Here is a 21827-nt window from a genome sequence, read left to right as displayed (position 1 = left end):
TCCAATTCTGTCAACTGCATTAGTCAAAGGAAATGTAAAAATTAAGAACATTCTTAAAATTTCAAAGACAGTCAATTTTCGAAAGTGATCGAAACAGCAGTAGAAATCAGCTTTTAGGTGATTCCAAAATTTTATCGTGGGTTGAAGAAAATAATCATTTCATTTTGAACTAGGTTGTGTTTGGTATAATTGGAGGCATGCAAAAGAAGACAGCTCTTTAGCAGTGAAGAATCTAGACTGGAGAACTGATCAGTTGAGGACTGGGCAAGGCCTTCACTTGAGGCACACGTGGAGTCTATGTCCAGAGAAAGTAAGAAAAGACTTTTGAGGATGAAGCCGTGATCAGTTATTACAAGTAACTCAGAGCAATCCACAAGCACAGGGAAAAAATGTAATCGAGTTTGTAGTTAATCTTTATCTTGCTAAAGAGTGTACTTTCCTGGATGGTCATGAGACATTTAAAACAAAAAGTTTTTAAAGATAATTGCCTGATAGACTGTATTAAAGGGTAAACATTTAAATAGGGGAAGACTTTTAGAATTTTTAACATGCTACTGTGATTGTTCATTCCTATGAATAGAATAATATATAAGCCAGAAAGCCACCTTCCTGTTTCAGTGACTCAACGGACTACCAATCAATTTTCTGAGACTCTACTTCATTGATATGTATACAGCAACCCACATTTTGGGTAAACTCCATTACCTTTGATGAAAGAATGGCCTTAAATGTAAGTGAGCCCAGAATCACAAAACGCAAAGACTGAAATGATCCTTAGACATCATTTGGTGTAAGACTTCCTCCTCTATTATATTGACATGATTAAGATAACTAAAAGATAGGGGGGAAAATTGTTTTCAGGGTCACATGAATCCTAATAGAAGTGTTAGATCTTACAGCATGGTCTTCTGATTACAAACTTAAGGGTGTTTCTAGTAAACTTCATTTCATGTAACACCAAGTGGTCAATCCTCCATAGTCAGCAGGAAGATGAAGAATGTACCATTTTAGACAGGGACATATAAAAAGTTCACCTAAAACATATCCCTCCAAAAGACATATAAAAGAATGTTTTTCTCCATGCCATCCAGAGTAAGCCAAATTAAAGCTGCCAAGTGGCTGCTAATGAGTACAGTAGAGAACTGTAGGATTGGGTTCAAATGAAGAACTGGTTTGAATTGAACTACAGCCTAGAAAAATCATATCAAATAAACTATAAAATTATACTCAGTGGTTAAAAAAAAACTCCGGGTTTCTGATTTTGATTTTGTACATACTGTGGGTTTACACTGGCTTCTTTCCCCTCAAAATGTTACTTTGTGGCAGAGTTTAGCAGCTGCATGTTTCCTTTGTACTAAGAAAAAATTGTCATTATGAACTTCCACATATGGAGTTCAACATTCCCACTTCATTTGCATAGGACAATATAAGCTTTGTACTTCTAGGGAAGGGTTTCCCAGGTGGCACTAGTAATAAAGAACTTGCCAATGCAGGAGATATAAGAGACTCAGACTCAGGTTCAATCCCTGGGTTGGCAAGATCTTCTTAGGAGGTCATGGCAACCTACTCCAGAATTCTTTCAGGGACAATTCCATGGAGAGAGGAGCCTTGAGGGCTACAGTCCATGGGGCTGCAAAGAGTCGGACACAACTGAGTGACTGAGAACACACATACACTTTTAAGGACACTGAGGTTCTGGCTACTTTACTTTGTCGTTTGTTTCAACCTGACCAACATTTAATGAGGTCCCATGCTGGGTATTGGGTGGGTGTGGATGGAAGGGGAAAAGTGAAATAATTACTGCTTTCTTAGTAGCTAATCTGGGAGCAGGTGGCTTCCCAAGTGGCACTAGTGGTAAAGAATCCACCTGACAATGCAGGAGACTTAAGAGAAGCAGGTTCCATCCATGGATCAGTAAGATCCCCTGGGGGAGGGCATGGCAACCCACTCCAGTATTTTTGTTTGGAGAATCCTATGGATAGTGAAGCCTGATGGGCTACAGTCCATAGGGTCACAGAGTGGTGGACATGGCTGAAGTGATTTAGCACGCATGCACACTGGCGTGTAGGGTAGGAAATCTGACAAACACCTATAACTCAGGGTTGAGTGTGGCACTATAAGAGAAATCAAAACATATACTCTAATTCTTCATGGAGATAGTATTATGAATATGGCATTTGTAACAGACCCTGAAAGGTGAATGGAATCTCAATAGAGGCACCAGGAAGGACATTTCATCATTGGTAAGACACCAACAAAAAGTATTCTCCACGCATAAGGATTAGTTCATTGGGAGTACAAGTGTTGACAGTGCGGTTTAGAATACATGAGAATACTTAAAAATTAGGCTGAGGCCAGCATGGTGTGGGTTTGAAGTTAATCACATATTTTGTCATACTCAGAGGAGCACTTGAAACTTCAAGAGCAAATAGAGTGACTGAAATCTTTTGAAACTCACTTCCCGAAACATCCCCATCCCGTTGGAAAGGAGTAAGTCTAGGTTACTAGGGTATACTAGGACAGTCTGTAGTGAGATCAGCAGCTAAGACCAATCCACTGAGCTCCAGGTGCCAGGTCACCCTTCCCCCTCCAAATAGGTCTTGATTTGGCCTTGGATCCTGATTATTATGGAATCAGGTCACACAATCACACTCTGAAAGTTACAACTGGTCAGGCATGCCAATAGAGTGCTAATTCGCTGCATTTCCCATTACTGAAAGACCAACTTTCTGTTAATATAAAGCCAATTTAAGGTTTTCAAAGCATAAAGCCTTTTAAAGACTCCATGGCAAGTCCAATTTTCAATCAGAAAGGAATCTCAGCCAAATTATTAAAATGAATACAGCCTTTCATTTAGGAGTTGCCATCTCTGCTCTTTCTACTCAGAAGAACATGTGGTCCTACTCCAAAATAAAATAAGCAGTGTTCATTCTTTTCATTTGAAAACACTCCCACAAGGCACTAAAGGAATTCTCCCCTGCCTTTCCTTAGAGACAGTGAGGCAGAGAGATTCTGTTACATTTTCATTGATCTTTGCCTCATGCCCATGTGATCAGATGAAGTCTTATAAGAAAGGGCATATGAATTGCAATGATTAACCTTGTGCTTTCCTGCTCAGGAAGTGAGGATGCTGAGACCTATGAGTAAAATGGATCCCTAAATCCTACTCTTCCTACTCCCAGTTCTAGTGGGAACAGAGTTAGTGTGGAGTCTCAGAAATTCTGCTTAACAAAATTGGGATGATATTTCCCAGGCAGCCTTCTCTGTCTAGTTCTCTGGCATTATGGGTTTTCAGCATTTTGCAGGAACTTTACCAGCTAGTTAAAATAATACCAAGAAAGTATCTTCCCTTTGGGAGCTTTTGCATTAGGAAAACTTTGTGCTTAGAATAAAGTGAAAGGGATACTTAGAGTTTCCTTTATAATTTCTCAGGATAAGACCAAAATATTCAAGGCATAGAATATTAGAGGAAGAGTTTTGATCAAATTCCATTTCAGAATAATCCAAACTGAGAGGTTTAAGTACCATAAATTAAAACATCTGTACCATTCCAGAATGCCTGTGTGTATATGCATAAAGGGCATCATATTTAAACGTAAAAAGGCACACAGTGTGGGGAACTTCTTGTAAACTCCTGTTACCCTTAATCTATTTACTGCATTGAAGCCAGAATGATGTTTCTAAAATGCAATCTGATCTTATCTCTTCCTGGTCAAAATTTTCAGAGGATCCCTCACCCCACCCCGGTCTAAGGATAAATTCATATTCCTTAAGTATCTCACAAGCTCCTGCCTAAATGGCCCTGGTTTACCTGCGGAGATTCACTTCTCACTATTGTCTGTTTCTTTCTCAACTATGGCCCTGTTGAATTTTGTCTCAGTTCCATTTACACTCTTCTCTCTGAGTTTCTTTTTTTTTTTTTTAAGATTTAAAATGTTTTATTTTTTATTTTTTTAAATTTTAAAGTCTTTAATTCTTACATGCGTTCCCAAACATGAACCCCCCTCCCACCTCCCTCCCCATAACATCTCTCTGGGTCATCCCCATGCACCAGCTCCAAGCATGCTGTATCCTGCATCAGACATAGACTGGCGATTCAATTCTTACATGATAGTATACATGTTAGAATGTCATTCTCCCAAATCATCCCACCCTCTCCCTCTCCCTCTGAGTCCAAAAGTCCATTATACACATCTGTGTCTCTTTCCCTGTCTTGCATACAGGGTCGTCATTGCCATCTTCCTAAATTCCATATATATGTGTTAGTATACTGTATTGATGTTTTTCTTTCTGGCTTACTTCACTCTGTATAATCGGCTCCAGTTTCATCCATCTCATCAGAACTGATTCAAATGAATTCTTTTTAACGGCTGAGTAATACTCCATTGTGTATATGTACCACAGCTTTCTTATCCATTCATCTGCTGATGGACATCTAGGTTGTTTCCATGTCCTAGCTATTATAAACAGTGCTGCGATGAACATTGGGGTACATGTGTCTCTTTCAATTCTGGTTTCCTCGGTGTGTATGCCCAGCAGTGGGATTGCTGGGTCATAAGGTAGTTCTATTTGCAATTTTTTAAGGAATCTCCACACTGTTCTCCATAGTGGCTGTACTAGTTTGCATTCCCACCAACAGTGTAGGAGGGTTCCCTTTTCTCCACACCCTCTCCAGCATTTATTGCTTGCAGATTTTTGGATCGCAGCCATTCTGACTGGTGTGAAGTGGTACCTCATTGTGGTTTTGATTTGCATTTCTCTAATAATGAGTGATGTTGAGCATCTTTTCATGTGTTTGTTAGCCATCCGTATGTCTTCTTTGGAGAAATGTCTATTTAGTTCTCACTGTTTGCAGATGACATGATCCTCTACATGGAAAACCCTAAAGACTCCACCAAAAAATTACTAGAGCTAATCAATGAATATAGTAAAGTTGCAGGATATAAAATCAACACACAGAAATCCCTTGCATTCCTATACACGAATAATGAGAAAGTAGAAAAAGAAATTAAGGAAACAATTCCATTCACCATTGCAACGAAAAGAATAAAATACTTAGGAATATATCTACCTAAAGAAACTAAAGACCTATATATAGGAAACTATAAAACACTGATGAAAGAAATCAAAGAGGACACTAATAGATGGAGAAATATACCATGTTCATGGATCGGAAGAATCAATATAGTGAAAATGAGTATACTACCCAAAGCAATTTACAAATTCAATGCAATCCCTATCAAGCTACCAGCAACATTTTTCACAGAACTAGAACAAATAATTTCAAGATTTGTATGGAAATACAAAAAAACCTCGAATAGCCAAAGCAATCTTGAGAAAGAAGAATGGAACTGGAGGAATCAACTTGCCTGACTTCAGGCTCTACTACAAAGCCACAGTCATCAAGACAGTATGGTACTGGCACAAAGACAGACATATAGATCAATGGAACAAAATAGAAAGCCCAGAGATAAATCCACACACATATGGACACCTTATCTTTGACAAAGGAGGCAAGAATATACAATGGAGTAAAGACAATCTCTTTAACAAGTGGTGCTGGGAAAACTGGTCAACCACTTGTAAAAGAATGAAACTAGATCACTTTCTAACACCCCACAAAAAAATAAACTCAAAATGGATTAAAGATCTAAATGTAAGACCAGAAACTATAAAACTCCTAGAGGAGAACATAGGCAAAACACTCTCAGACATAAATCACAGCAGGATCCTCTATGATCCACCTCCCAGAATTCTGGAAATAAAAGCAAAAATAAACAAATGGGATCTAATTAAAATTAAAAGCTTCTGCACAACAAAGGAAAATATAAGCAAGGTGAAAAGACAGCCTTCTGAATGGGAGAAAATAATAGCAAATGAAGCAACTGACAAACAACTAATCTCAAAAATATACAAACAACTTCTGCAGCTCTCTGAGTTTCTATGTCCCTTCTTTCAAAAAAGTCTCCTAAACCTTTGCATCCTAATTTTTTCTTACTCATTTTTAATGGTTTGCTTAGACATCATTTCCTCTGTTGTGTCTGCATGAATAACCAAATCTCACATGCCTGGACAGACTCCTGAATTCTCCTCATACTGCTTCCCGCAAAGTGTTGCAATCATTTCATTGATGTGCCTGAGTTCTCCATTGGTTCTCTGACGGGCAGAGTTCTGAAGATATTGTTTACCAGTAGACAAAAGAAGATTAGGAGATTTTGCAAGTTTAAAAAATTAATGCATTGTAAAAAAAATAGAACAATATTCTCTCTTTTAATTTGAAGATATACTCAACTCACAAAAAGCTGTGTCTCTCTGTAGCTCTGATTGGCTATTACATTGCTAGGGATTAACCTCCTTGGCACATCTTGGGTTTTTAGTAACTGGATGAAAGGCTGTTCATGAATTTGTCCACTCATCGTACAGTGAAGAGTTTTGCTTAGTGTGTCACTGTAGTCTAGTCAGCAATTACACATGGCAGGCATATGAGGTGTGAGTGTATCTCAATATATATCAATAACAAGAGAGTAAGAGATGATAGCACCATCAGAGGTACAATAAGTAGACAGACAATAGTCAGATAGCCATGTGCAAAAGAGAATGATGTGGGAATGCAGAAAGAACACTGAAAATATGTGGCATTTATTATATCATCAATTTTTCAAATTATGGAAGCTGATTAAAAATTATAGCACTATCCTGATAGCTGTTTTCTGAAAGGAGTTTGGTTCAACGGGAACTAGCAAGTCATTCTGAAACAATTTAAAAAAAAAATAAAGCAAGCTAATGGTAGTGATAAGGATCTGTTAGCAAACTGACTGAAAGACATTTACTCAAATAGGCATAGACTTCAGTCAGCTCCCTGATGACAAATTCATCGCTGAAAAGACAAGCAGGTCTGTCTTCTTGCCACATGGGTTGGGGAAAGGGTGAGAAGAGAAGAGAAAAATAGACAAATAAAACCTGCAAATTCCAACAGAAAATAGATTTCCTTGTAAATACTTTATCTTAGGACTTCTGACATCTTTTAGGAAAATGATTACTTTAACAACCCTGCCTTTGCATGCTGCTGGGTTTTCAAATACTTTTTCCAGAACTGGAGGGTAAATGGAATGGTCCTGACTGCCAAATGGTGATGGCTTCAAAATCCTTGATGAGAAGAGAAAATTAAGCCAATTAAATCATCATTTCCTCATTTTTGCATATGAAATATTACACTGAGACGAGGAATTTGGTTTGGTTTAAGTATCAGCAAATTGGATTTGATCCAATTTTTTTAACAGGAAAAAAAAATATTAATTTTTTCTTTGTATTTGTCCTCAGTAAAAATACTTCTTTGGGAATTAATTGTCTACGATAGAGAAAAGATTTTGGTGGCAAAATTTAGACAATAAATAGCTGATATATGAGGAGCACTGATTACTGACAGGTGAAGAATTAGGGAGAGATACATGAAGAAAAGTTATGACCAACCTAGACAGCACAATAAAAAGCAGGGACATTACTTTGCCAACAAAGGTCTGTCTAGTCAGAGCTATGGTTTTTCCAGTTGTCATGTATGGATGCGAGAGTGTGGACTATAAAGAAAACTGAGCGCTGAAGAATTGATGCTTTTGAACTGTGGTGTTGGAGAAGACTCTTGAGAGTCCCTTGGACTGCAAGGAGATCCAGTCAATCCTGAAAGAAATCAGTCCTGAATATTCACTGGAAGCACTGGTGCTGAAGCTAAAACTCCAATACTTTGGCCACCTGATGCGAAGAACTGACTCATTGGAAAAGACACTGATGCTGGGAAAGATTGAAGGTGGAAGGAGAAGGGGACAACAGAGGATGAGCTGGTTGGATGGCATCACTGACTCGATGAGGATGAGTTTGAGTAAGCTCCAGGAGTTGGTTATGGACAGGGAAGTCCGGTGTGCTGCAGTCCATGGGGTTGCAAAGAGTCGGACACAACTTAGTGACTGAATTGAACTGAACTGAACATGAAGAATATAATATGTGCTGGTCTTCGAGGAGAAGATGCGATTTGGATATGAGGTGTAAGCACTTACCAAAGGTTTGTTAAACCAAAACAATAAATTAATGAATGAACGAATACTTATTTCAGGTCTACATGAAACTGGAGAATTTCTTGAATTTTCTTGTCACCAAAATTACATTTTCCAGTTTTACTTTTTAATATAACTTTATTTTCCAGTTGCATTATTTTAGGAAATAAAATAATTTTTATTCTTTCTGATAGAAAATTAGACAAGGGATCAAGAGGTATGGTTATGTGAGAAAGCATATCATTGGGGAAAGACAAGTAAGACTATATGAAGGAAGGGAGGCTTGGGATCAACCTTGACAGATGGATAGGGTTTGACAGGTGAAAACGGATAGAAACGTGTTCTAAGAGAAGTAACTATAACTGAAAAAGCATGCTATGTATTGACAGAGAAGTCCTTAATTGGCGGCAGCTGAAGTTGATGGGCAGAGTGAGGAATTAGGCTGAAGGGGAGATTTTCATTGTGAATGTACTTGAATGAATGAACAAATGTAGACATCAACCCTGAGCCCAGAACATCCTCTGTGGCTTAGGTCAAAATGAGGGGTTCGCTGTCTTCTATACCATTCATGGGGTCTTATGACTTTTCCAACCTCTTGGTCTTAGCATGGAAACCATCTTTATCATTCTGATCTAAATCACTCTTCCCAATAGCCAGCATCATGCTCTCAAGCTAATGTCTTCAACTGCAGAAAGTTCTTTGCAGAGGAAAGAGGAAGGAGACACTCAAGTAACAAAGTGTAAGACCAGGACACAGGAGACTTGAATTCTAGTTCTGGTTCTGCTGGCAACTTGTTGAGTAACCTTAAATAAGCCAATCAATACCTCTGAATCTGCCACTTCACCTGTAAAATGAAGGCGTGGGGCCAGATGATCTTTAACATGACTTCTAGCTTGCTACCTTTATGTAAAAAGATGATATAAATTTCAAGAATGAAAGGCATAAATAGCAAAATCAACTTAATCCATTTTAGGAACTTAACTGTGAAAAACTTAAGAGTATTTCAGTATACACAGGCTTTACCCAAAGACCCTTTGGCTCACCCTACCTCCCTACACTCAGTTCAGTTCAGTTCAGTCACTCAGTTGTGTCCAGCTATTTGTGACCCCATGGACTGCAGCATGTCAGACTTCCCTGTCCATCACCAACTCCTGGAGCCTAGTCAAACTCATTCCCATTGTGTCAGTGATGCCATCCAACCATCTCATCCTCTGCTGTCCCCTTCTCCTCCCACCTTCAATCTTTCCCAGCATCAGGGTCTTTTCCAATGAGTCGGTTCTTGTATCAGGTGGCCAAAGTATTGGAGTTTCAGCTTCAGCACCAGTCCTTCCAATGAATATTCAGGACTGATTTCTTTTAAGATTGATTTGTTGGATCTTCTGGCAGTCCAAGGGACTCTCAAGACTCCTCTCCAACACCACAGTTCAAAAGCATCAATTCTTTAGCGCTCAGCTTTCTTTATAGTCCAACTTTTACATACATTCCTGAAGAATAATAATTCATTCTCACCCCAGGCTCTTCCTTTCATGGCAATAAGACTGTATTCTACTAGAAATCCAACTTACCTAGGAATCTGGCATGAACTCTCTTTGTCTACCATTCTCATCCCCCTTTTGACCAACCTCGAACTATTCCTTAAGCTAAAATATCTACTTGAGAATGGGTGCAGCATTTCTGGTCTTTCCCAAACTGGCATCTTTAGGATCTGGTTTAGTTCAGCATCATTGCACTCACCTGGGGCTCCCTATAGAAGGCAAGTTGGGGCCCTCTCTACTTGAAACTTTTAAGGGTATTCCCAGAACTAGCTAGGGTTCAGCACCTTTGAAGAACCACTTTGGACAAATCATAATTGCTATATTCTTGCCTGGCCTTCGATTCTTCCCCAAGAATAGGACCGGAGATGAATGGTCCACTGGAAGTAAACAGTTAGGAAAATCTGGATAGAGGAGTTTGTGCATATGTTTGTGGTGGGAGGAGGAGTATTTGCATTCTGCTTCTTGAATGAGTATTTTCCCTTGGAGTTCAGGCATGCTGGTGGGTTTCTAGTAAATGCATTTCTCTTTAGTTTGCTATTCCGTCTCCCAGTACTCTTGCTCAATCATCATTCACTCTATCTCTGCAGGAGAAGAAACTCACAACAGAGATCACTGATGGGATTTCCTTTTCGTTTGCTGATTTTGGTATGTGATGAATCATAATCTAATTGCCTGGTGTGTTTAATGAGAATAATAGTAATTTTTTAATTTTTATTCCATTTACCTCATTTTTAAATCTGGAATGTGACTTGTGGAAAGAATGACAAGTTCTAAGTTACAAATCTAATATAAATTTACTATACTCCCACTGCTTTTTTCCATTCAATCTCATTGCAATTGAAAAGATCTTAAGAGTCATTTGGCCAAAGCTCTACCCTCTCTTCTGGTGCTTAATCCTCTGCAAAGTTCTATCAATGATCATATGACTTCTACTCGAATACCCCCAGTGACAGGAAATTCACAACCGTCCAAAGCAGCCTATTTCAGCTTTGGACAGCTCTGGCTATTTCAGTGTCCTCTCTTATGCTGAGCAATATCTCTCTTAAAATTTCTACCAGCTGGTCTTCAATCCACTAGCCACAGTCATTTCAAATAGGTCTAAGATAGCCCTTCAAATGTGTGTACAAAATCAATGAGTCCTTTCAGCAAAAATGTGGTTCCCTTAAGAATACTTTACCAGTGGCTGCTAATATGCTATCTTAGATCTGAAGCCAGATAGGTGGCGGCCCTCTGTCATGGGACCTGCTCCAGCTTTTCCTTCTGTGTTCCGTTGCATTTGGTCCTCAGTCCCTTTCCAGCTGTCTTGTCAGTCAATATTCTCCCACATCCTAAACAATTTTGTTCACGGAAGCAGTATATCATATGGCAATGCCATTTATTTTTCCTTCATGAATCAGACAGCTGTGACTTAAGCAGTGCAGTGAAATTCTACTTACAAGTACAAATTTAAGCCACCTCAGCTGCTGTCTCAGGAAAGAAAGAAAGAAAAAAAATTACTGTTGGTTCTCCAGTTACCAAGTTTGGGAATCATCCCAAAAAACATTTCAAAAGGAGTTATTATTTCCAGAGGGTAACTAGCACACACATGGGATGGGAAAGTTTTGTTGATTCTATGGAGCCAGTTAACAGCACGGTAAATATGTCTAATTCTTGACAATAACCAAAACAATTCCCAAAGACAGCTTGGTTAATGTGAAATGAATTTACGAAGAAATTCTCCTCTGGATTTCTCCTTAGCACATTCACTGCCAGCAGTACACAGTTATGTGTTTGCTATCAAGCCACACCCCTGAGCCACAACACATTATACATGTGGTATGAGATGCTGAGTGCTGTTGATGCTACAGCTCCTGTTAGTCTTGGAACAGGAGTCAAGCTTTGTTCGTGGATTCACAAGCAAACAGATGAACACTATAACTCTCCACAGTCTCTATTTTCTGAAAGGTTTCTCTCTTCAACTTGATCTTGTCTTTGTGATGAAAACCAAACTTTTCAGAATACTGGAATGGTGAAAATTGATCCCAAGTGGGCAGAAAGTTAATGCCAGAGAAAACTCTCTGATGCCATAGACCCATATACACATACATATTAATTCCAGTATAAGTGATTTGAACAAGTCAGTGAAAATGAATGTGTTTGGCTTATCTATCCCATGAATTGTCAGATAAGTGAAGACACAGTGGTCAGTTCTATAGTCTTTTTATGAAGTTATCCTCTTATTAGTCTGCTTTTACAATCAATTGTTTAAGAATTGTATGAAACTTTATAAGGAAGTGTTATTTTACTCAGTTGTAATAATTTCTAATAAGAGGACATTTAATTTATTTTCTTAGCCACTGCTGTCTGTTTTGCTAATTATTCACATTTCTCACCAGTTCAGTCTCACTTGTACACAGATGCATATTTCTGCAAAGTAACAATAATAATAGTAACAGTAATAACAATAGTAATAGTTACTATGCATTGTACTGTTGTGCTGAACACTTAAAATATATTATCATATTTAGTCTTCTTGACATCACTATGTCGGGATTCCCAGGTGGCTCAGTGGGTAAAGGCTCTGCCTGCAGTGCAGGATAACTGAGTTTGATCCCTGGATTGGGAAGATCCCCTGGAGAAGAAAATAGCAACCCACTGCAGTATTCTTGCCTGGAAAATTCCATGGACAGAGGAGTCTGGCGGGCTACAGTCCATAGGGTCACTATAAAGTGGGTGGCAATAATCTTATTTTACAGATGAGAAAAACAAGACTTAAATTTTCAGGTCATTCTAACTTCACACTGGTAGTTTGTTTTTCAACTATAAGCATAAGATTTGTTGTTGTTGTATAGCTGTTAAGTTGTGTCCAGCTCTTTGCAGTCCCATGAGCTGTAGCCCTACAGGCTCCTCTGTCCATGGGATTCTCCAGGCAAGCAGAGCGGGTTGCCATTTCCTTCTGCGGGGGATCTTCCCGACCCAGGAATCGAATCTGTATCTCCTGCTTATCGAGAAGCCCATAAGCATAAGGAGAAAATGAATTATAAGTGGTTGTGGATAAATTTTCAGATGTTAATACTTGGATTGTCACATTCCTCTCTTTAAGTTGTTCAATAATTTGGGGCAGAGTAAATGTTTATCTTTCCCTCTAATACAGATGTCTGCAAGCTCCTTATATGGTAATAGGTGAGATTATTATCGGAGAAGGAAATAGATGCAGAGTCCGTAATGCCACTGCGACTAACGCAGGAAGAAATCATTAGATTCTGTACCACCCATCCCTATCCAAAATATACACTGGAGACTCAGAACACAAAGGAACTTTAAACTTAGTTTGACCAAGGGCTCCCTTGAAAAAGCCAAGAGAACTGCCGTTCATTCAACAACTGGGAAGATTCAGTACACTCACTTCTTTGACCTGACATTTAAGGAAAGGTTAGTTAAACAAACAGAGGAGGAAAACCCCCATGGGGAACTGCCCCTCCCAGTGTCTGTGAACACAGACTCCTCTGAGGCAATGGAGATTAATGACACCAATGTTACTTTTAACCACATTTCCCCCTAGAATAGACATCTATTTTTATGCCAAAATACAAGGTATTTCTTTCTAACCCAGAAGTACAATATCAGAGTTTCATATTCAGAATGCTTGGGGAGGTTAAGCTTAGTTTCCAGAACTGAGGAATGGTCAAAACACTCAGTGGTATTTGTTCAATGGTTTATTGATTCAGTCTTACATGAGAATATTCCTTTACCATAGACGGCAGGATGCTCACGGTCATTCCCACTTCAGCTAACCCTTGAACAATGCACGGGACCCATCCTCCATGAAGTAAAAAATTTCATATAGGTTTATATTCAGCCCTCCATGCAGTTCCCCCATACCCACAGTTCAGCATCTTGGGATTCAACTACTGAAACCAATGTGGGTATAAGTGGACCCATGTGGTTCAAACATGCGTTGTTCTAGGGTCAAGTCTACTGTTAAGTCGACACTTTGCAATAGTAAGCAGACAGATGAGGTGCATCTGTCTGACATTTACAGAACTTTACCCAAGGCACCACACTTCCCTCCTAGTTTCAATAACCTCATTCATAAAATAGCAATGATGATACAGCAATGATGCTGTAAGGAACAAATAGAATAATCTATGTGACTCTACTCCAAATCTCCCACGTTAATGCATATACGAACAAACATACAATTGATGTTGCTGCAATTATTTCTATTTAAGTGTGTCTTCTCTTCATTCTGATAACAAAAACTTATCATAGTTCCTTGTTATTGGATAGGCATTCAGTGGATGTTAATGATAATGATGAGAATGAAATTTATAATGACTTGCGCAGTAGACACAGTTCTGTCAGTAGTCATGATTACTGGCATCAGGAAACAGCACAAACCTGAGGACTTTTATCAGAAAGGTTCACAGTTGGTCTACTTCTGTAATAAAGTAGGATTTCAAAGCTTCTTCCATTAGCTGTAGGGGCCACTACCTCCAGAAAGCCTAAGGTTTCTAGTACAAACAAAGGTAGTGATTCAAGAAACCTGTATCAGATGTCTCCATGGGACTGGACACAAAATCAGCATACAAGTGGGTTGTATGAGTGAAGTAAAAGTCAAAGAGATTTAGGAAAAAGTAAAATCAATTAAAATATTCCCTTCGGGAAACACTGGAAGAATTTTCCCCAAGAGCCAAGATGCTTCTTCTTTTCCATCTTAATCCAATCATATTTTCCTTTTTTTTTTTTTTAAATTGAAGCAGCTTACTGGATCCCCAAACATAGTATCAGCAGTAACTTCAAAGAAGCTACAATGAGTCCTTCAAGAACTTTCCCTCATTAGCATCGTTTTTATGGCTGAACAGACCTGACCTCCAGGTCTCATCTTAAAAGTCAAAGCTTTCCCGTTTCATGAAAGCCTCCTATGTGTGATCAGTCCCAACTACACAGCAAAGTTAAATAGGGTAACAGTTAAGTGTGGGTCTCTAGTGTGAAGCCCATCCAGGGGTGGGGTGATTTTTCCTGTGCAAGGCCTACTTGGGCAGCTGCCATAGACACATTTTGAGTATTTAAAGCCCACTGAAATGCCTGAAGCCTAACTGGCCTTTCATAAAGGCTTCCTAAGGAGTCATTTTTCCAAGGAGGAGTAGGCTCAGTCAAAAATGTAAAACAAAAGGAAGCAATGTCTACAGAATCCCAGTTAAAATGCTGGAGTGAAAACTGGTTAGTTCTGGAGTTGCAAGAAACTTTGAGGCATTGAGTACAAATCCCACAATTTTATAAAAAGAAACTGAAACTCAGAAAATGGAAATTATTTTCCTAAAGTCACTTGGGAAAACTCCATCCCCAAGACCCTAACTAATTATCTTTGCCTTATACTACTTGAGTCTTCCAAACGTTTAGTCTTAATAATGCCTAAATACTACAGACATTTGGAAACCCATGCTTACAGAAAACCCAACATGATATGCTTCCAAATAATAATACATTTGGATTGAAAAATCAATATAACAACAAAAAACATTTGGGTTATTTCAGAAATTTCACACCAGTTATATAAATGTTTTAATCTGCTGAAGTAAACATATTAGAAAGTACAAAAGTGGTTCCTTTTCTTATGCCACCAATGTGGCTTACTAAAGCAATAATAATTTGCTTCTGTCTCTGTTTATTTTTTGGCATTTCTTGAGCCTGGAAAAGTGAAATTCAATTGGCCTGTATCACTTTGTTTTTAAAGTCTTCCTTTTTTGAGATTGTCAGCACTGCTAAAATAACTAAGTCCAAAACAAACACATTTTTTTGTTCATAATTTCCTTTTTTTAAAAAGTAGCTTTCTTTTCTCTGCAAATATTTTATTCCTAGATCATGTAAATCCTTTCTCAGCCAGTTTTAAAAAATGAAGCCTATATTTAAATCTTAAATTGTACAAATTTATAATATTCATACTGACAAATACTTATCCACCTATCTAGCCACTGGCCATCCAGCCACTCATCCATTCATCCATCCATCTATTCCTTGACTTCCTTTTTGTTAGCTTATTTACTTAAAAATTAAATTCTTGAGAAATAGTATAGCTCCTCATAATATTATTATAACAACCTGAAATGAGCAGAGTTTTGTAAACAATATATCATATAGATATGACTTCTAACATCACAATATAGTTTTTCAGTCAGTGAAATTCATGGCCCTGATTATAAGCTCAATGAAAATTTACTGGGTATATAAAAGTATAACATTAAAAATTTAGGCTAGGAGAGAACCTCTAAATTTTATTTAAAACATTAGACTTTCTAAAAGCCAAGCCCATTTAGGTTATTATATGAGTTATTAAATTAACTCATTTAATCCACATCATAAACTGGGTACTGTTGTCATTCTCATTTAAATGCAGGGCAACTGAGGCACTGAAAGTTAAAAAAAACTTGCCCAAGCTAACAGAGCTAGAAATAACAGAGAACATATTTCCAATCCAGGCAGTTTGGCTCTGAGGCATGTGATTTTAAACTATGATGATTAATTAATTCCATGTGCCACCTAGTTCTGGAGAGAGAAATGCCCAAATAGGTAATATCTTGCTATGAAGTACAGATGATATAAATTTGCCTTGTGGTATTATACCTCTGTGCTCTATCCATAAGAGCAGTCAGGAAAGCATATCATAGCCAGCTAATTCAAGCCCTGTGTGAAATAGCTAATGAGAGAGACTGGCTATCTGGGTACCCGAAAAGTCTGAAATAAAAGAATTCACTGTGAGAAAAAATGACCATATGATAAAACAACAGATTATAAAGAAGGAGGTCATTAGTTAACCTGTATTGTAAATATGTGTTGTATTTTCTGTAAGATAAAAATTAAGTAGTTCTCTAAATAAAAAAGATAGTTAATATTACTGACTCTTACATGAGTAGTGGACTCATACACTGTTAATTTCCAGTCATTCCCTGCTCAGGATTTCATGTAGCTGTCTTGCCTGTCTCCAAATGCCAGTGCGTCCATGTGTGCTAAGTTGCTTTAGTCACGTCCGACTCTTTGAGCCTGCCAGGCTCCATGGTCCAAGGGATTCCCCAGGCAAGAATACTGGAGTGGGTTACTATTTCCTCCCTGAGGGGATCATCCTGACCCAGGGACTGAACTTGCAGGTGGGTTCTTTACTACCAGTGCCGTCTGGGAAGTCCTCTGGATGCTGGTACATGTGTTTTACACACAGGAGGTCCTCTGTCCCGGGTCTGAGCAACCACCCTCCTCCCTGTTATCACAGAATACAGCTTTAAGACCAGGTTTCTGCCTCCTTGTTTGCCTATATTGCTGCCTGAAGCCTCTGTACTCCGTTCCTGAGCTTTTCATTAGATGTGACTCTCCTATTCATGTCAACAAGTTCCCTTGATTTCCAGAAGAGTGACTGATCATCCCCACAATTTTAATGATTTGAAACCCATGCCTAATAAGAGACAAATAACAAATGTTAGTCCTTTCCTGAAAGGAATAATTACCATATTTGGTAAGAGACTAGGAAAGCCATTCTCATGCAGGATACCCAAAAATAATTCCTTTCAGTCCTACTTTCCCAGAGCACAAAGCCAGGGTTAAAGTCAGGATTGGGAGGAACAGAGATACATGCTTAAAGAGCTTGCTGGCCAAGCGCTGGAGTCCAGAAATCCCCAGTCTCTTCAATTGGCACACTTGAACAGGATGTTCTTTGCAAGAAGTTTCCATGCTGAGACGCCTGTATCCAGATCATTAGCCACAGATCAGACTAAGAGTCTGTTTGACCACAGATGTCTTGGCTTAATCTTTGTAGTGCCCTTCACTGGGTTTGGTATGCAGTGAATGCTCCTAGAATTAATTGAAACTCTACAATCCTTAGAATGGAGACCCTGTGTTCTATTATGATATTGTCATTTCTGCTTTTATTTAATCAAGGCAATGGTTTTTCCAGTAGTCATTTATGGATGTAAGAGTTGGACTATATAGAAAGCTGACCACTGAAGAATTGATGCTTTTGAACTGTGGTGTTGGAGAAGACTGTTGAGAGTCCCTTGAATGGCAAGGAGATCCAACCAGTCCATCCTAAAGGAAATCAGTCCTGAATAATCATTGGAAGGACTGACGTTGAAGCTGAAACTCCAATACTTTGGCCACCTGATGAGAAGAACTGGCTCATTTAAAAAGACTCTGATGCTGGGAAAGATTGAAGGCAGGAGGAGAAGGGGATGACAGAGGATGAGATGGTTGGATGGCATCACTGATAGACATGAGTTTGAGTAAACTCCAGGAGTTGGTGATGGACAGGGAGGCCTGGCGTGCTGCAGTTCATGGAGTCGCAAAGAGTCGGACATGACTGAGTGACTGAACTGAACTGAATCATTTTCTCTTAGTTTCCTACAAAGTCCATTTTTTAAAAATCCAAACGTATCTCTGAGATTATAAAAAAAGGAAACAATGATGTGTCAGCACCTGGGCTAAGCAAATCTAGGGAGAGGAGAGTGAGGAAGACAAGGGAGAAATCTCCAGAAGCCAAGATAGAGGTAGAAATCCTGAAATTACCACCAATGTCACTTACAGGTCTTTTTAATTTTTTTTAGGTGTTTGCCAACTCCTAGAAACCTGACCTGTGTTTCTTAAGTAAGTATTTTATTACCTCCTAAGGACTAGAGTGAGGGTCGATAATGTTTACTGAGTGTCTGTGGAGAATTTAGCAACTTGCTGGCATCTCACATATACTATCTGATTTAATGGAGCTCTCGAAGAAGCTGGTGATGCCAACAGCTGAGACTATTGATTCAATTCACCATGAAGCCATTATATTAGGTGATGCCAACAGCTGAGACTGATTCAATTCACGATGAAGTGGGCTAAGTTGATTCAGTCCTATCCCACTCTTTGTGACCCTATGGACTGTAGCCTGCCAGACTCCTCTGTCCATGTGGAGTCTTCAAGCAAGAACACTGGAGTCAGTTGCCATACTTTCCTGCAGAATATTAGAAGTAGAAAGTGAAAGTCATTCAGTCGTGTCTGACTCTTTGTGATTCCACGGACTGTCCATGGAATCCTCTAGGCCAGGATACTGGAGTGGGTAGCTGTTCCATTTCTCCAGGGGATCTTCCCAACCTAGGGATACGAACCTAGGTTCCCCACATTGAAGCCAGATTCTTTATCATCTGAGCCACCAGGGAAGCCCAAGAATACTGGAGTGGGTAGCCTATTCCTTCTCCAGTGGATCTTCCCAACTGAGGAATTGAACTGGGGTCTCCTGCATTGCAGGCGGATTCTTTACCAGCTGAGCTACTAGGGAAGCCCTATTAGAGGTAGACTTCTAATTTAATCTCCTGCTGCTGATAATTGTTAAGAAGAACATTTTACGAGCTCGAGGAAATCCAGGAATTAAAAAAAAAAGACAACTGCAGACTGTTATCCATAATTATTCTCTAATAGCCCCAAGTGTACAACTTCACTTGGTGAGAACTATATATTCGCATGTCAGATTGTGGTTAGTCCCTCACAAGTGATAATCCTCTAGAACTGCCAATAGGTTACAGGAAGTTAATGACTTTCCTTTTTTTTTTTTCAATTAAAGTATCTGATCTGTGTCTTGCATTCAATTTAATTTTGGACTCAAAATCATATTTAATGATAAATATTAGAGAATTGTTAGCACAGTGCTATTAACTCTGTTATGGCAATTTGATCAATAAGTCAAGATATGACAAAAATTATAAAAATGAAAGTGACAAAAGGCATCACTATTTGAAGAAAATGAAACTATTTGGTAAACTGTTAGATTTAATGAGTTCAATGAAATAATTGTATAAAAATTGATCATTTTTCCTATATTTAGTAAACAATTTAAATATATAAAGGTAAAAGATAGCATCTACACATTGAATATGCAAGCCTTTAAAATGATTACCTTTAGAAGTTATGTATTAACCGCTATATGAAGAAAAATATAAAATTTTACTAAGAGGTAGAAAAGATCTAAAAATTAGAAAACAAAGATTTGCTTAGAGCTTGACCAAATGATTCTAATGTTCACTTAAAAACTGAAAATATCAAAGAGATAATATTTTGAAAATCAAAAGCAATGAGGCTAAACTTGCTACGAAAGATTCACAATTATGAAAATAATCTAGTAGTATGAGACAATTGGACAGAAATCAATAGAACAAATTAAACAGTTCAAGAACAGATCTTAGAATATAAAGGAAATTACTACAGTAAAAGTGAGGCAATATCCATTAATGAGAATAGTACATGAATTCAGTTAATGATATTAGAAAAACTGGTTGTTATTTAGAAAACATCATTTTGATCTTAGCCTGATATCAAACTAAATAATAAACTGCAGATGAAGTAGAGTTACTAGCATTAAAACCATTACAAATTATATATTTTAAAAATGTAGAATAAAGATACATGTGAATATTTCTTATACATATGTAAGGATGATTTTATTATGCTTAGAAGTGATAGAATACACAGTAAACTTGAAGTCAAGTTTAAGTAATTAATTAATTATATTTAATACCATAAAACAAACTATAAAACAACTAGAATAAAATACTTGTAGCTATTTCTGATTTTCAGATAACAATTTCTTATCGAAATGATAAAAAATATCACAAGTAAAAAGGTTTCAATGTTAATGTACATAAATTAGAAAAATAAAACCAAAATAAATCCTAATGTATATCTAATAAAACAATTATCCTGGTAGAAATATTTTAAAAGAAATGTAAAATCTTAAATATATATATATGGAGTTGTTGTAACTTTTAAGCCAAAAGTCACTAAAATTAATAAATAAGAGCAGGTAACTCAAAAAGCAAAGCAGAAAAGGAAAGCTATACCCATTTGAATGTAGAGTTCCAAAGAATAGCAAGGAGAGATAAGAAAGCCTTCCTCAGCAATTAATGCAAAGAAATAGAGGGAAACAATAGCATGGGAAAGACTAGAGATCGCTTCAAGAAAATTAGAGATACCAAGGGAATATTTCATGCAAAGATGGGCTCAATAAAGGACACAAATGGTGTGGACCTAACAGAAGCAGAAGATGTTAAGGGATGGCAAGAATACACAGAAGAACTGTACAAAACAGATCTTCACAACCCAGATAATCACAACGGTGTGATCACCCACATTTACCTAGAGCTAGACATCCTGGAATGTGAAGTCAAGTGGGCCTTAGAAAGCATCACTACAAACAAAGCTAGTGGAGGTGATGGAATTCCAGTTGAGCTATTTCAAATCCTAAAAGGTGATGCTGTGAAGGTGCTGCACTCAATACGTCAAAAAATTTGGAAAACTCAGCATTGGCCACAGGATGGGAAAAGGTCAGTTTTCATTCCAATCCCAAAGAAAGGAAATGCCAAAGAATGCTCAGACTACCACACAATTACACTCATCTCACACGCTAGTAAAGTAATGCTCAAAATTCTGCAAGCCAGGCTTCAATAATACGTGAACCGTTAAGTTCCAGATGTTCAAGCTGGTGTTAGGAAAGGCAGAGGAACTAAAATCAAATTGCCAACATCTGCTGGATCATGGAAAAAGCAAGAGAGCTTCAGAAAAACATCTATTTCTGCTTTATTGACTATGCCAAAGCCTTTGAATGTGGATCACAATGAACTGTGGAAAATTCTGAAGATGGGAATACCAGACCACCTGACCTACCTCTTGAGAAACCTATATGCAGGTCAGGAAGCAACAGTTAGAACTGGACTTGGAACAACAGACTGCTTCCACATAGGAAAAGGAGTACATCAAGGCTGTATATTGTCACCCTGTTCACTTAACTTATATGAAGAGTACATCATGAGAAACGCTGGGCTGGATGAAGCACAGTCTGGAATCAAGATTGCTGGGAGAAATATCAATAACCTCAGATATGCAGATGACACCACCCTTATGGCAGAAAGTGAAGAAGAACTAAAAAGCCTCTTGATGAAAGCAAAAGAGGAGAGTGAACAAGTTGGCTTAAAGCTCAACATTCAGAAAACTAAGATCATCATGGCATCAGGCCCCATCACTTCATGGGAAATAGATGGGGAAAAAGTGGAAACAGTGGCTTATTTTATGTTTTGGAGGGCTCCAAAATCATTGCAGATGGTGATTGCAGCTTTCAAATTAAAAGGTGCTTACTCCTTGGAAGAAAAGTTATGATCAACCTAGACAGCATATTAAAAAGCAGAGACATTAATTACTTTGCCAACAAAGGTCTGTCTAGTCAAACCTATGGTTTTTCCAGTAGTCACGTCTAGATTTG

The 21827-nt window shown here is 38.2% G+C and overlaps 1 protein-coding gene across 2 annotated transcripts in view; it reads right to left on the bottom strand.

Annotated features, from left to right (window-relative positions):
• The window catches only part of P3H2 (prolyl 3-hydroxylase 2), a 178843-nt gene that overhangs the window by 65948 nt on the left and 91068 nt on the right, over nucleotides 1-21827 (bottom strand). The window lies entirely within an intron of this gene.

The sequence above is a fragment of the Capra hircus genome, chromosome 1 (assembly GCF_001704415.2).
Source record: "Capra hircus breed San Clemente chromosome 1, ASM170441v1, whole genome shotgun sequence".
Lineage (NCBI taxonomy): Eukaryota > Metazoa > Chordata > Mammalia > Artiodactyla > Bovidae > Capra > Capra hircus.
The sequence above is the reverse complement of the archived record's forward strand: the minus strand, read 5'-3'. Positions and strand labels throughout refer to the sequence as shown.